Here is a 15265-nt window from a genome sequence, read left to right on the forward strand (position 1 = left end):
CTTTCACGCAATTATCAGTATAAGAACAATTGTTTTTCACACTTATATGGTCAATAATAAGTATTTATGTAGTTCAAAGAGTAAAGCTGCAAAGAACAGTACACCAAAGTAAACAGCAGCATTACACTTTCACTAACTTTTTGTGGCTTGCTCTTTGCACTGTCCCTGTATGTGCCGTAATTATAGGGAAACATCCAGGCAAAATATACTACTGTACAATCTTCCAGGCCTTGGCTAACACTGTGGCATCGCCTACAAATATCATACTTGCCTACATCGCTTACATTTATCAAAGGTGTCAGTGTGTCTTAAAAGCCACTCCTTCCTTTTACTGCACCCAGTGCCATAACATACTGGCTTTTGGAAATAGCAACATTTTTTAGATCAAAGAATTTAGGCAAATGAATCACCCTACACCATACCCCCATTTTACAAACCATAAAAAAATGGTTGGTTAAGCCAACAACTGTCTTGTCACGGATACATTTGCTTTCTATCAGCTTTTCAAAAGTACAAACAGAAACATTTAGAGACTAAATGAAAGTTTTAATGCAAAATGCCACTCTTAAATAGATAGTTAATACATTTTTTAAATATATATATTTATCTACCCCAAAAAGTGGAAACTGATGACAAAAGAAGGACTTGGATCTGAAAGGAGGTATGTCAGTATATACTTTCACAATGCTGTTCCTTTCTCATTTGTAGTGACTGCAAGTAAAAAAATATCAATAACAATATCAAATACATGTGATCTCCTTCCATTGTGCTGTGCTCAGACCTACTGCCTATTCACTAGGCCAGAACTCTAAAGGTATTATCATTATCATCTGCAGGCTCCAACAGCAAGCAAAACCTGTCACATTGGCTGCAGAAGAGGAGTGCTATAAAAGTGATTTTAACTGGATCAGGGGGTAGGCTTTAGGACCCTGTCACTTTACTTTAAATTACTCTAAATTGGCAAGGTAACAGGGTCCCTTTATTAAACTCTTGAATATTCAGCAGAGTCAGTGGTGTAGGACCTATATAGCATTTCCTCCTATTTTTACTGACAACAATTATATTTTTAGCTGACTACTTCTTTCTACTGATTGTTAGTGTAAGAAGGCTCTTCTACCACTATCCTTAAACATATAAAGGCCCTTCTACCTCTGACCACCAATGGAGGAAGGCCATTGCTCACTGAAGTAAGTAGGCCTTGTCTTACCTAGAAAATAAGGTGCCCTTACCTCACTAACCCTCAATGTATGGAGGTCATTCTCCCGCTGACCAACAATGTAAAATGGGCCTTTTTGCACTGATTCTCGATGAAAGTAGCCCATTCTCTTACAAACCGCCAATGTTAGGGGGCCCTTTTCCAATTGACTATCAATGTAAGCATATCCTTCTCCTAATAACCACCATTGTAAACATTTCATTCTCTCCACTGACCACTATGTAGAGAGGTCCTTCTTGCACTGACTCACAATGTAAGTTGGCCCTTCTCTCACTAACTGCCAATGTTAGGTAGCATTTTTCCATTGACCATCAAAGCATGGAGGTCCTTCCCCTACTGACCACCAGTGTAAACAATCCACTCTCTCCACTGACCACCAATGTAGAAAAGCCCACTGACCACTGTAAGGAGACTTTTCTCATATTGATCACTAATATAAAAAGGGCCTTCCTTCTCTAACCAACACGAAAATATGTAAATTTTATTGGAAAACCTGCTTTTCCATTGCTAAGATATGTGGCACTTGAGTGCATTGCATGTTTCCTATAGAAAAATAAATGTATACTAATAGATGTGTGCAAAACTAATCCCATACTTCATTTTATTCTATTAAATCTGTTGAGAAAATCAGTTTTGGATACTAGTTTTGTCCAGTCTGAAGAAACATGTATCATACATAAAACATGATATTCCTAAAGGGTTTCTCTGCATATCAGAAAGGCCTACATAAAAACACTGATGAAAACATGAACTGGCAATTCTCCTTGATCATCCCAAGAATAAGCAGAGGCAAGTTTAATGTGCCTGCAAAAAAGGAGAGAAACTTTACATATTACAGCAAGAATACAGCTATCCTGATTATTTTTATTGTAGTTTAATTCTAAAATCACTGGAAAGAATCATTGCTGCCAAGGAGATGGAGGAAATGCCCTTCTATGATTAAAGATACACAAGTTGTATAAGCAACAACACAACTGGAAGATTTTGTGCAATCGCACAAGGTAAATCATTACATGTACATTACAGGTACATGCTCTGTGTGCCGTTTTTTATAACACAGCACTGCCTGCCATTCAATGATATATGCCTCGGTGATGTTGTTTTAAATCCATCATTTTCAGAAAATTTCCCCCAGGCTTGAATAGAAGTAGAAAGACCACAAAAGTCACAGCCAAGGTTGGCAAAGTATCATGTTACAATGTAAAAATTGCATGTAATTTATCATCCTATATTTTATTTTATAAGCTTGATATGATGAAACAGAGTTTCCCTTTTATTAATTACAATTATGTGCTTTATGCAATAGGCGGGGAATTATATAACCAAGCTTCTAATGCTTTAAGACTGCCTTAAGGTCGTGGAGACAATCATGTAGGCACAGCCCATTTGTTCTTACACAATTCACTTGTAGATCTTATTAGGATATGCAATTAAGGGGTGAAACAGAAGGACGGGCTTTGAAGCTGTCACATTGATAGTTTTGTGATTGTGAGACATTGTGTATGGCATAGGATGAACAAAGCTGTAAAGATCTTCTGTTGGCCAATGACTATGGGCAGGTTTAATGTTTTGTATGTTGGTTCTAATAGATAGATAGTTGCTTTCTCAGCACCGGAAACCACTGATTATCCTACAGCTAGTGCAACTATCACTAAATAATAAAGTCTCCTACACTAAGGCATATGGTAAAACCTATACCTTCCCTACCTGACCACTTTACTGAACCCCTAAAACATGCTAGTAAGTCTTATCAATGTTTCCCAAACATTTAAAGTATATCTAAAGCCAGAACTTTTTCATATTAGATGTAGTAGGGAATAAATGCATCCCATTAGTAATAATTTCCCTCATTTTGTATTCTGAAGACTAAGGAGGATGGTAAAGAAAAGGAAGGGGATCACTACATAGTAGGGAAATGCCCTTTAGGACAGTTGTCAGCAGAGTTTGTGTTGTTATTGGAAAACTTCCCATTTAAGAGACTACTGTAGCTTTAGTACAATTGTCTTAAAATATGTATCTGTACACCCTGTATGTATGATAGACAGTCTATCAAATGTTTACTTTCCGCCCTGGTAGAAAAATGTTGGGAAATCCATGATGTTTATGTTAACACAGGAACAGGAAATGAGGAAAAATAGAACAATGGCTAAATATTTTGTTGACAACAGTCTGTAGAGGGATATGCTCTCAATTTTAAGAGATCCCCTCTTGCAGTTGCCCACTTACTCCCAGAGTTGACCACCCCTAGAATCTGTTGCGTAAATTGGGGGAAGCTTGTGATTTCCTTTCGATATCAATCTGGTCTGAATATAGTCCAGTCCCAATATCACTGTAAACCTCTTTGCTTTTTGGAGATAAATAAAATAGTATTTTAAAAAAGGTAGGCAAAAAAGAACTTCTCCTACTTTCAGTCCCAGAGACAGATCGTGCAGAAAACGCTTTGTAACAGAACACAGAAAGGGGTCTACTTTTGTATCCAAAGATGAGGGAAAAATATTTATTTATTTACAAACCTTTATAAATCATCATGAATTTATCTATCAATAGCTAAACACAATATGTATATACTCAGCTAACACTTTAGTAGAATAGGTCATGTGAACAAAGTGAAAAGAATGAAAGGATGGGTCAGTATGGAAAACACACAGCAAATTTCAAAATAAGCATACCAGAGCGTCAGAAATGTGCAAAACTGTATTTTTGTGCCAGAGGCGATATCACTTCTACCCAGCTGGAAATTTCCAGTGTGAATGGTCCACCCAGCCTGCAGGGAACAGAAAACAATGCTGTTCAAAAATTAATTCCGCTACTTGTTCATTATCACAAGCATGCAAATGCCATGTACTGCTAATATTATAACCAATAAGGAGGCTTCACTAGAGGGGAGTACAAGGAGGGGCATCCTGAACAAATAAAGGCACATCAACTCTGCCTCTATAAACAGCTTAGTTTATCTTTAACATTTTTCCAGAGGCTTCAATTGTAATCCATTAAAAACCGAAAATGTCTTTTTTGAACAAGATGGAAGGTGGAATTGACATAAATACAGGAAACATGGGTAAGAAATATTTTAAGGTTTTTTTAAACTTTATATATATATATATATATATATATATATATATATACACTCATATTGTAAGATACTTAACCAATTTACACTTTACTAATGTGCTGGTATAACACATACATTTTTGTTGACTTTCCAAGTTGTGTACAGTTCATCACAAAAAGTGCTTTCCATGGGTTGCAGTACACTTTTAATCTGTTAGATAAATAATAAAAAAATAACAGTAATATAAATGTATATATTATTTATTCATTGTTATCCAATATATTTATTAGCAATGCTTTATATCACATATAGATAAAAAATTTCTGTATTATTCCATGTTGACATTACCATACTATGTTGCATTTTATGTATTAAACAATATATTATACTATATTATATTATATATTTTAAAGTGTATTTAAACCAAAAATATAATATATGAAGCTTTTCTGGCAAGATCAACAGGTATTTCCTGAAAATATTCTTAGCCTAAACAATGAAACCAAATGCAGTCCCTACATCTAAAGACTGGTAGCATGCAATATTACATTTACATTATTACAAAATTACATTTTTGTTTTTGCTTTCAGTCACAGTTTAATCCTAATATTTTGGCATCCTAAGAGGTAACTGAACTTTGATGTAGTTTCCACAGATTTCAAAGCAAAGGCCTATAAACATTGTTCTGATGTAATCAAAGGCATGTCAGGGCAGAACTATTGGTTACTCTTGTGTGCATGGTATATGAGAGGTATAAAAAAAGCAGCAATTAGCCATGTATTCCATGCCTGCATCTAAATAAGGATATTAGAGATGAGAAATGAGGACGCTGGAAAAGGTTCCGCAAAAGACAACTAGGCTGTGTTTTGTGACCTCCCACAACATAAAAAAAGACCAAATGAATTTCTTGCAGAATAACAGGAATTTTCCTATACTTTCAGAATCTTTAAAGTGATAAAACAAAGGAAATGTACTGATTATTTTTCCCTGAACCACACTGTATACAATCAGCCTACAAAATCTATGTTGCTACTCTTACCTATTAGATAAGGAAGTGCTAGATGTGTCTACAAGCTCCTCGGCCTCACTCACTACAATGTAAATATAAACATTTGATGGAACCGAGAATTTGTGGTTGTAGAGATGGTGTTGCATGCAGGTACCCAAGTTAAAAGGTGTCTGAATGTCAAACTGTGGTTTATTGTGAGCCGTAAAGAATTTGTGCACCCCTGGCTCCAGATTTTTTGCATAGTATATGTATATAGACTAATTCAACTAATTTCTAGGCAACTAGAAAACCTTTCCAGAAGATAATGAAGGAATCAGTTTATACAAAGTACTCTGTATAAGATTTCTGCTTAATTGATCTGTAACCTCATATTCAACTGCAACACGTTTCATCACGCATGGGTTTACACAGTCCTGGTCCTGTGGTAACAGCTTCCAAAGCACAGGCTAAGAAAAAGTTTTGCCTATTATGCTGCATGCATATAATTGTCTGAATCACTGTGTTTTGTTTAGTGCCGTCCTTCACATCACATGTAAAAAGACATCTACAATACAAAAAAACATATGAACAAAATTTGCAGATTGTGGGAGAACATAGCCAACAATTACATAAAACTAATTCTATTTTTAGCACTACATTGAAAAATAAATGCTTAAGCAGAATATGAAAGCAGCACATTTCTCACCTACAATCTACTATTTGTGTGTACATCCATAATGCAGATATGTATTCATAAAATGTATTTTTAATTGCAAAAAGTGTGAACACCTATTGTACTAAACTTGTACTATGGCCAAGCTCTATTGTCTAAATGCAGTGGAGAAAAGTTATGTCGCTGCGCTGTCTGCCAGTCCATGTAGATCTAAGCAGTGAATGAAAGGAAATAGCTCCCATATATGAACTTCAATTGTGGATTTAGCAGTTTGCTTGGAGTTTAGCTTTAAATTACAACTATATTATACTAATTCTAACTATTTATAGGAATTGTACCTTCTATTGTAAATGCATGTATAATCAGTTACTTAGCAGCATCCCAGTGGTGCCTAGCTAGCCAGACTGACTGGGTCTTCTCTGTAAAGCTTTACATGGCTTTGGAGTTAATTGAACATTTTCAACAATAGCTTTCAAATGTATGGCTGTGTCTAATATCTACCCTTTCCAAAAAAAGCCAAAGCACAGCCGAAACAAACAATGCCCATTCTCTAGGCAAGCCAGGGCAGTGACAAATATCATATATAAAAATTTTGATGTTCAAGCCATTACCAAAAGAAATCAACTACAAATACCTGCTGTGAAGTTAGGTGGTGAAGGGAAACCATAAACTACACAGGACACTACAGAATTTAAATAACAGTTCATTATTAGTCTCAAATAAAATAAAATAACATAGTTAGGGGTGCACAACCATACAAGTATTTCTGAAGAAAACCAGCTGCCCAGTACTGCAATCCTTTCTGCTTCAGATATACCTGGCTGGGCGCCATCAATGTCTGGCATGTACTGGCTTACATCTACATGGTTGTTTTCGGGCTATTCTCAGGGTCATTTCTGGATGCAATAATTTTTGGATGTGTACTGACAGTATTGACAATGTACATTTGTCATCAGTACACTCTGCTGCCCCTGTTTAGGGTGCGCCCTTCGGAATCAAGCTATTCTATGTAATCTGCTGTTCTCTCTGCAGGTGTAAACACACCCATGTCTGGTGGCTCTTCACCCTTCTACTCGTATTATACATGCTGGAACTCACACTCTCTCTCACCACACCCAGATGTACAAAGCTTATGATTCCACCTCAGCATGTTTTACAGGCAGCACCTGGTCTGTTAAAAACTAAAAGGACATCCAAAACCATTTTTCTTTGGCTTACATGTTTGTTGCCAGTCTATACTCTCTGCATTTTACATTAGGAAAATATAATATAGCTTGAAGTTTTCTGTCCTTCTAATCAAGCATTCAGTAAAGAGGAAGACTCAATGCAAAAATGGGGTGTATTAGATCTTTTTTTCAGTTCCTACAGATAAAGGTGATATACTGCTTGTAGGCATATTTTAACTAGGTTTGTCCAAAAACCCTCCATTACTTCTTTTAAAGCCAATCCTTAGTGGATTTGCCAGTGTGCTTCAGATGTTTATCACACTAAAAGATCCATTCCTGGTTTAAACTCAGCTTTGAGAAAGATGGCCTTACATTATCATTAAGTATATTTTGATGCAATGATTCATAGTTAACATGATGACTGCAAGCTAATCAGACCGAAGCAGCAAAGCAACCTTAATAACTTTATACCACAGTGCTTCACAGTTGGTACAAGATTCTGTGGACCAACAAGTCTGTTTCAATTTATCAGTTCACACCACATTAATCCAGAAGACTTGGTTTTAGCCTATATGTTCAGTAGCAAGCTGAACACTTGTTCTTATGTTCTTTTTGGATAGCAAAGGGTCGGATTTGGTTTTCTTTGTAAAGCCATACATTTTGTTATAGAGTAAATTGACCATTCTCACCAATACCAATGACACCTGGCGGTTCTAATCCAGTAGAAGTAATGCTTCCCAAGTCATGGATCTGTTAAAGGAAAACTGAACAAAAAGTCACTATTAGATCAGGAAAGTCAACACAACATCCATGCAAATTGCATTTTTATAGAAGATGTCAGCAATGGCGTTGTAGATAGTGAATGTATTATTACATTATTTTATCTTTTTTATCTTTGATATCAGCTATTACATAACAGTATTGTATAACAGACTTCATTTAAAAATTGTATACAACTTTTTCACTGTAATATGTAAATATAATTAAAGTCAGACACACAATTGTTAAAAAAAGAAAATAATAATTATTTGCATTTAACAATTTATTTTCCAAGTGAGTTACATTCTATTTTGCATATTTAGCTTTTTCTTCAAACGTTTTTGTAGTAAAACAAGGAACAGAAGCGGCAAAAGACGTTGCCAACCAGTTTGCAGAAGAAGGTCAAAAAATTGCTCAAGAAGGCAAGTTAATTTTTATATTAAACTGTAAATAGCTGACAGAATTTCCATGTATTTATATGTATGTTAATTTGTGTGTAGCTATTTAAGTGCATGAAGCTCTGTTTTTTTACATTACCAATGTTAATTAAATTTTGCCAATTATAGTTGATTTTTTAGGACTTTTTTTTTCTTTTTTCATACCACAAAGAAAAGCTTTAACCTAGTACTTTACATTATATACTGAAAACCTATTATTTGGTAGTTTTAAACAAAATAGCATTTATTAAATCCAGAATTTCTTTCTTGTCTACACCTGCTCCTTGCAGTGTCTTCTACAGGATTTAGACACTTTCTCCCTGTACCTTAAATGAGGCAAAACCAAAACCGTAAAATTATTGGTGAACCCATGGAAAAAAAATATTTAGGCTTTGTTCAAACTTGCTTCAGGGACCGAGGTTCCTCTGCAGCTCTTGAAATCCTGGCCACCCACACTTCTGTCCTGGTTTGCACATTTAAAAGCAGGCAGAACTGGATCACATTTTCAATACACGGTTCAGGGCTACGAGGAAGCAGAGGCTTCACCACAACCTCATTGCCATTAGTAACATAGCCTTACCCTTGCAGTATGTCCCTTGCAGGTGTGACCTGCTCATTTTGTCTACAGGATAATAAATAATGTGATATATTCCTACATGGATTCTGTGGCTGATGTTCTCTTCACTGCTGGGCCAGTCAAAGCTCTTTGATGTCATCACATACAAATTGGGACCAGCAGTCCTGTATTGTGCAAAAGGACACGGTTTTGGGGACAGGACTTACAATAAAATCTGACAACCTAAATTTAATAAGGAATTAAATGTTTCAGTTTTAGCAGTAATAGAATCCTGTACTGTGTTAGCCATTGGTAAACTTGCGAGTGTAAGTGACTCCCCTCATTGGCTAATGGTGCAAGCCATCTTAAGATTATAAACAATTCAATGATTGTGTTAGTTTTGTTATGTGAATATATTGCATATTGAAGTTTGTATTCACCCTGCTTCTGTTAATATTTTATTAGTTCTTCATCCCTTCTAGCTATAGACAAAGGATGTCAGGCTGCGAAAGATGCTGGTGAAAAGGCATCAGCACAAGTGAAATGTGGCTTCAAGAAGAAGTGAACATGTATACAGCGCTTGCTTTGTGTTTATCTGAATTATAAACTTAATTAAAATATATTATCTTTGATTAAATGTAAATTTCCTAAATCAACATATTAACACTATATAAATTACTTAACATGAACACATTGTGCAAATAAAGCCTCATCCTAAGCCTTTTTTTTTTTTAATTCTTTAATGTTAAGGAAACACTGCTCGGTGCTGAAGTTGTATTGTAAGTTATCGGTCCTGCTTTACCATATGTATAATGTGTTTATTCCTGTACTGAGAAAGAGTAATCATTACTTGTGGGAGAGAGTGATATTTTCCTGGAGTTGGTAAAAAGCAGAACCATCTAACTGGTTGGAGAAGTCCTGCCAAGAAACATTTTTTTAGGTTAAAGGGTTTACAACTCAAAATTATATTGAAACATATCAGTAAAATAAACTGCAATATTGCTTTTACCTTTTCTGATACACAGCAATACGTCTTTAAAGGTTTGTTTGCCAGAATCCTAAGACATCTGGTGGATAAGATCTTCCTGCATGACCGTTCCTTGAAGTTTCAATTTTACCAACCTGAAAAAAAAAGGTGATTGCCTGTTTCTCCCCATTCCATCAACTGCAAGCCACTGAATCAATAGCTACTTACAAATCTAAAAAGCCCTCACATTAACCTCTTATATCCCTTTGTTGGTGCTAAGTGGACAACTGTCCTTTTGCATTGGTGGGGAGTGGAGATGTGACTTGGTTTGCCATTAAATGTTCACACTAGTGGTCAATGTACTACACCAATACAATGATGGTTTGTAGGAGAAGGACATTCTTACAATGATGGTTAGTAGAGGAGTGGTAATTTAGTTCAAGGTCAGTACAGCAGTGCCTCCTTACACTCGTGGTCATTAAAGAAATTTCCCTTTATATAAATTAGATGAACAAAGATATGAGCAAATGCCCTTTAGATTGATGGTAAGTAGAGCACTGCTCTCCTATTGGGTATGCTATGTGCAAGGAAAAATGCTAAAAAAATTTCTTTGATGATAAAAATCCAGCACATTTCGGGGATTCTTCAAGATCAGGACTAAAAAAAACAAAAATATAATGATTAGTATACAGTAATGACTGGTATGTAGGTATTTATAGGAAGAATAGGTAACATGTAAACCACTTCATTAAACCACCACATCATTAGTCTGAAAACAATCTGCATCTTGACTTATACATTATGCATTTCACTCTTGTCCCTATTTAAAAAGCCAACCTTCTACTACCATTCTTGGGAAAACTGGTTAAGATGAATAATTATCTCTACAGTCTTATTATTGATCAGTGTAGTGTTCTTTTACAATGGAGTGTAGAAGTTACCTCCACTGGCCAATGGTACTGATTTAGATGCTACGACAAGGCATGCAACTCTGGGTACATATATGTATACAAACAGCCTACATACAGAGGATACTTTGCCTTATTTCCTGCACTCATTAAAGACCATCTTTGGTAAACAAGTATTAATATTTATCCTTTAGTAACATGGCTACAGCAAAAACAAGCTTTTGCTACACCTACATAACAAACATAAAACAGTTTGCCAAATGTACATTTCTAATCAGCTGCAGTTTGTGTAGAGGACAGGGGTAGAGCAAGGTGATACATATGTTTTGATAACATTTAAAGTACATTTAAATATTACAGCACAATTAAGATCACTATTCTAAAAAAAGAAAACTAATGCGGTGAGTTTTCTGGATTATACAAGTATTACCTAACCTCAGGCATGTTTTTTTTTTTAAGCATTGATGTGGCAAGACTGGAGACAGAGCAATGATTTCTGGTTTCCCTAATGTATACCCTGGCATATCATGTAACATTTATAAGCCACAGGCTGAGATTAACTCATTATGTGCTGAAATGTTTTATTCTACAATCCTTCTATAATGTATGGTAAAGATAACACATTACTATTGGTCAAGGTTTTATACATAAAATGTAGAAAACACTAAAAAGTATTTAGAATAAATGATAAATGAATAGGTAGAACATCAGAAAAGCTCCAAAGTAACATTCATATATTAACTAAACAAACAAGAATAATGACAAACCGCTTCCTATTTTTGGTTGGGGTACACTGAACATAGGCAGGTATCCCAACTGGTGCAGAAGCTTCCTTCAGGCAGCTCTCTAGTTCAACCTGGACATAGCTAAGCTGTTGGATGTACATCATTATGGTCATAACTAGTCCTAATCAGTTGTAGAGTAGAGAGCCTCAAAATATGCTTAGTTCAGAAATCTACTCCACAAAGTTCATATAAACATGTGTGGAAAGTGTTAAAGCCCACCCCCCCCCTATATTGTGGGTTTAGGACTAAAGCTAAAAAAAATGTGAATTGTATTCACATTTATAATGTTCAGAGCATACAGTGTGCATCATAAAAGCCCATGAGACCACCATCTACTACATTCTTCAATACATTTACCCAATGTTATTCCTCCAATAATCATTCCAACGTGGACATTATGGACATATTCCCACAAGCCCATATTTTTGCCAAATATGCACAATATTGCCACAGAGAGAAAATCCAATTTGCTGACATGGTGTACCAAAGTGCTGTTAATACTGTCCTTCATCCACAATGTTATTTCCCCATTATATCTCTACTGTCATCTGCACAGCTTGGATCAATTGTAAAATTAGGTTTTCAGCTCTACAAAGCTTAGAGTTAAATGCTACAAAATGCAGTCCACCATTCATGTTTAGATGCAAATGAATCGTACCAGGACCTTTACTCACCTGTAAAATGTATGTAGGCCAATTTAAGCTGTACAATTCAGTAAACAGCAATAAGACTTCAAATACTAAAATACAAGTCATAAGTAATTAATGTGTACATTTTTTTACCATCACTTTTTAAATTGGAGACAATGGGTCTGATTTAATAAAGCTCTCCAAGACTAGAGATAACACTTTCATCCAAACCTGGAATGGATTCCCTAAACGTAATTTGCTATTTGTTACCAAATGTTTTCAATCCTGGACCAGATCCATTACAGGTTTGCTGGATCACCCATCTTCACTGATGAAAGTGTATCTTCTCCAGCTTTGGAGAGCTTTCATAAATCAGGCCCAGTGGTTGGTCATCAGAATAAATGGGCAGGATGAATCTAACCAGATAAAAATAAAAAAAGTAAAATCAATAAAAATGAAACCCTGGCAGAAATCCACTTTCATAGTCCATCCAAAGCTAGATTATTTGTGGCTTTGCATACATTTTTTTAGTGCCATGGATGCCATGTATGTCTCACTACTGAGGCTGGACTGCCCATTTCTTTGTGCATACATGTGAATTATTTAAAATATTTGTTGATCTTGGTGTCTGCACAGCAGAAACAAATATGACTCTCCAGTCAAATTTGCTAAAATTTTTACCCTTTTTAAGAACCAGAACAATATTACAGGTGAGTACCACTTTAACAGAGAATCATTTGCACTGTAGCATCTTTGTTTCCCTCATACTATTCACTGAGTAATATTTTGGTTAAACAATACAGCTCAGGTATCGTGGTTTCTATATACAATACAGCTGAAGGGTGTTTTCCACTGTAGAACCAGGTGTGGTGATGGGTTAGACCTTCATAAACAAGACATTCATTTATACTGCCATTCATAACCAATTACTCTTCATCCGAACAAACAAGAGTTAGCTACAGGCAGCCTTTGTCAGTCACATAATCATTGCCCACGGATTGAAATTCTACATATTAAAAAATGAATAGAACAATAAAAAAATAGAACAATGGATACAGTCAGATCAGGCTTTTTTTAACCTTTATTAGTGAAATGCTCAGACTTCATGTATAATATTACTTCTGAGGTATCTGTGCCCATGTGCATTTAGCATCTACATGTAGCGCCTCACCTGTGGCAGCCCAAAGTCAAAAGTGCCAAGCCAAGTTCTTGCGGAGCTAGTGCAGCGGTGCAGGCAGCTAAGACGTCAACTATTGGGAGCTGCACAGGAACCGCTGTTCCTGATGTAGGTCTGAAAAAAACCTTGTCTCTTGGCTGCTTATACTTAAACAAATATACTGCAAATAATCCACCTCATCTGACCAGAGTTCCCTTTAAATTCAACAGTAAGTGTAGTTTTTTTTAATGTAAAAAAAAAAAAACAACCCTCTCATTTAAACAAACTAATATGAATGAGCAGAGAGCATTCCCAAACAACCAGCAGTCAATAGGGGCACTCCCTGCTATTTACTATAAAAACATACCTCTGCCAGTGAAATATAAAAATCTTGCTTCACATACCATACCTGTAAGTGGGTAGTACAAAAAGCTTTAAAACACTGTTACAGAGTAACACAAGAAAGGTGCTTTAGCCACAACAAATGTATTGATAAACAAAGTCAAAAACTTGCGTATAACTCATAAATCAAGGGTCAGGGTCTCATCCCAAGGCGTTTCGCCCAGGAGGGCTTCCTCGGGATACAGAGACCCTAAAGTTACAAAAGTGGCTAATTAGAGTCGGGATGAGACCCTGTCCCTTGATTTATGACTTTGTTTATACGCAAGTTTATGACTTTGTTTATCGATGCATTTGGTGTGGCTAAAGCATATTTCTTGTGTTACTCTGTAACAGTGTTTTACTAATATTTTAAAGCTTTTTGTACCTTAATAAAATTAGAAATGATTTTATACTTAACTACTCTGTTTTGTGTCTTCAAAAAGCCTTTCTTCCTTCTGTCTCCCTTTTCTATAGATATCAGTCCAGGCTTTGGTACCCAAACCAACTAACTGATCCAATTTATGATTAATCACAATATGTGTACAGCCAGCCATATCTAGGATATTAATATTTTGTAAATGGGAAGTAAAAGTTTCTAGCTTTATCACTTATTCACTGGTACCTAACTTTACCTTAACGCTTCTAGTGCCTAACCTTGACACCTTCCTACCTGGTTCCTAATCTTAACCCCCTGCCTGGTGCCTAGAACCACAAGATAACCTACACAGAACACTTATCACTAACCCTTCAGGTAAGTATCTAAATTTACCAGTGCAAAAATTCCTCATTTAGCTCAGGGCAGCAACATTTTTAGGCAGAACTAGTCAGATGGCTACATAAAACTTTCGAAGGCTGTATAGGTGATAAATTGCTTTATCATTTTAACCATTTTATCAGGTTTTGTTGTAATAATTAGTGATTCAGCCACTAGGATTCAGGATAGAGTGCACCAATGTCTATACATGCAAATATAATTTCCAGCTTAGTTATTATATAAATATATTTGCAATTATTACAATTACTGTGGTTTATCTTGTTAACCTTGGAATTTTGGACACAAAAATTCATTAAAGCAATAGTAGATACACATAATGTTTTTTTACAGTTATAAGAAATATAACTGGTTGCTAGAAAGGACATTTTTACCAAAATTTAATTGCAAGCAAGCTTTTGCCACAATTATATTGTGAAAAGTGCCCTAAAAGCATTTTTACACCCATGGTGGAAAACTGGGTGGGTGGCTGCTCCCAGACAAACAACAACTTCATGCTAAGTGCCCAGGCCAGTCAAACTCCACCGCAGGTAACTACCTTTGCATGCAGCTGCCGTGAAATGAATCTTCCAACAGCAACTGTGTGGCCAAAAGCAACTTGTTTCTTTCAGGAACCATGCCGTGTTCCACCGCAGCCACAGTTGCATGTACAAAATGGTTCCCAGCCACTTCCATTGAATTAAATAGGGGGAGATGGGACTGCAGTTAAGCCTATGGCAGAAATGAGGGTCTGAAATGGCCCTTAAAGTAAGTTTACCATTGGAAAAACATGGGTAGAGTTTCCCATTGAATATATTCTTCTGAAAATACTAGTTGTCCC

At 35.9% G+C, this 15265-nt stretch overlaps 2 long non-coding RNA genes across 2 annotated transcripts in view; one reads left to right on the top strand and one right to left on the bottom strand.

Annotated features, from left to right (window-relative positions):
* LOC140340095 (uncharacterized) overlaps positions 1-9333 on the bottom strand; it is a 14070-nt gene extending 4737 nt beyond the window's left edge. Inside the window, exons 1-3 of the long non-coding RNA XR_011922581.1 lie at positions 7785-9333; positions 4404-4478; positions 3886-3980 (exon numbers count right to left, since the gene is read on the bottom strand). This is a non-coding gene — a long non-coding RNA (uncharacterized lncRNA). The remainder of the gene's footprint in view (positions 1-3885; positions 3981-4403; positions 4479-7784) is intronic.
* On the top strand, positions 4114-9565 carry LOC140340094 (uncharacterized). Its single transcript, XR_011922580.1, has 3 exons — positions 4114-4274; positions 8202-8276; positions 9330-9565. It is a non-coding gene; the product is annotated as an uncharacterized lncRNA (long non-coding RNA).
* Positions 9566-15265: the final 5700 nt, after the last annotated feature.

The sequence above is a fragment of the Pyxicephalus adspersus genome, chromosome 10, assembly GCF_032062135.1.
Source record: "Pyxicephalus adspersus chromosome 10, UCB_Pads_2.0, whole genome shotgun sequence".
Classification (NCBI taxonomy): domain Eukaryota; kingdom Metazoa; phylum Chordata; class Amphibia; order Anura; family Pyxicephalidae; genus Pyxicephalus; species Pyxicephalus adspersus.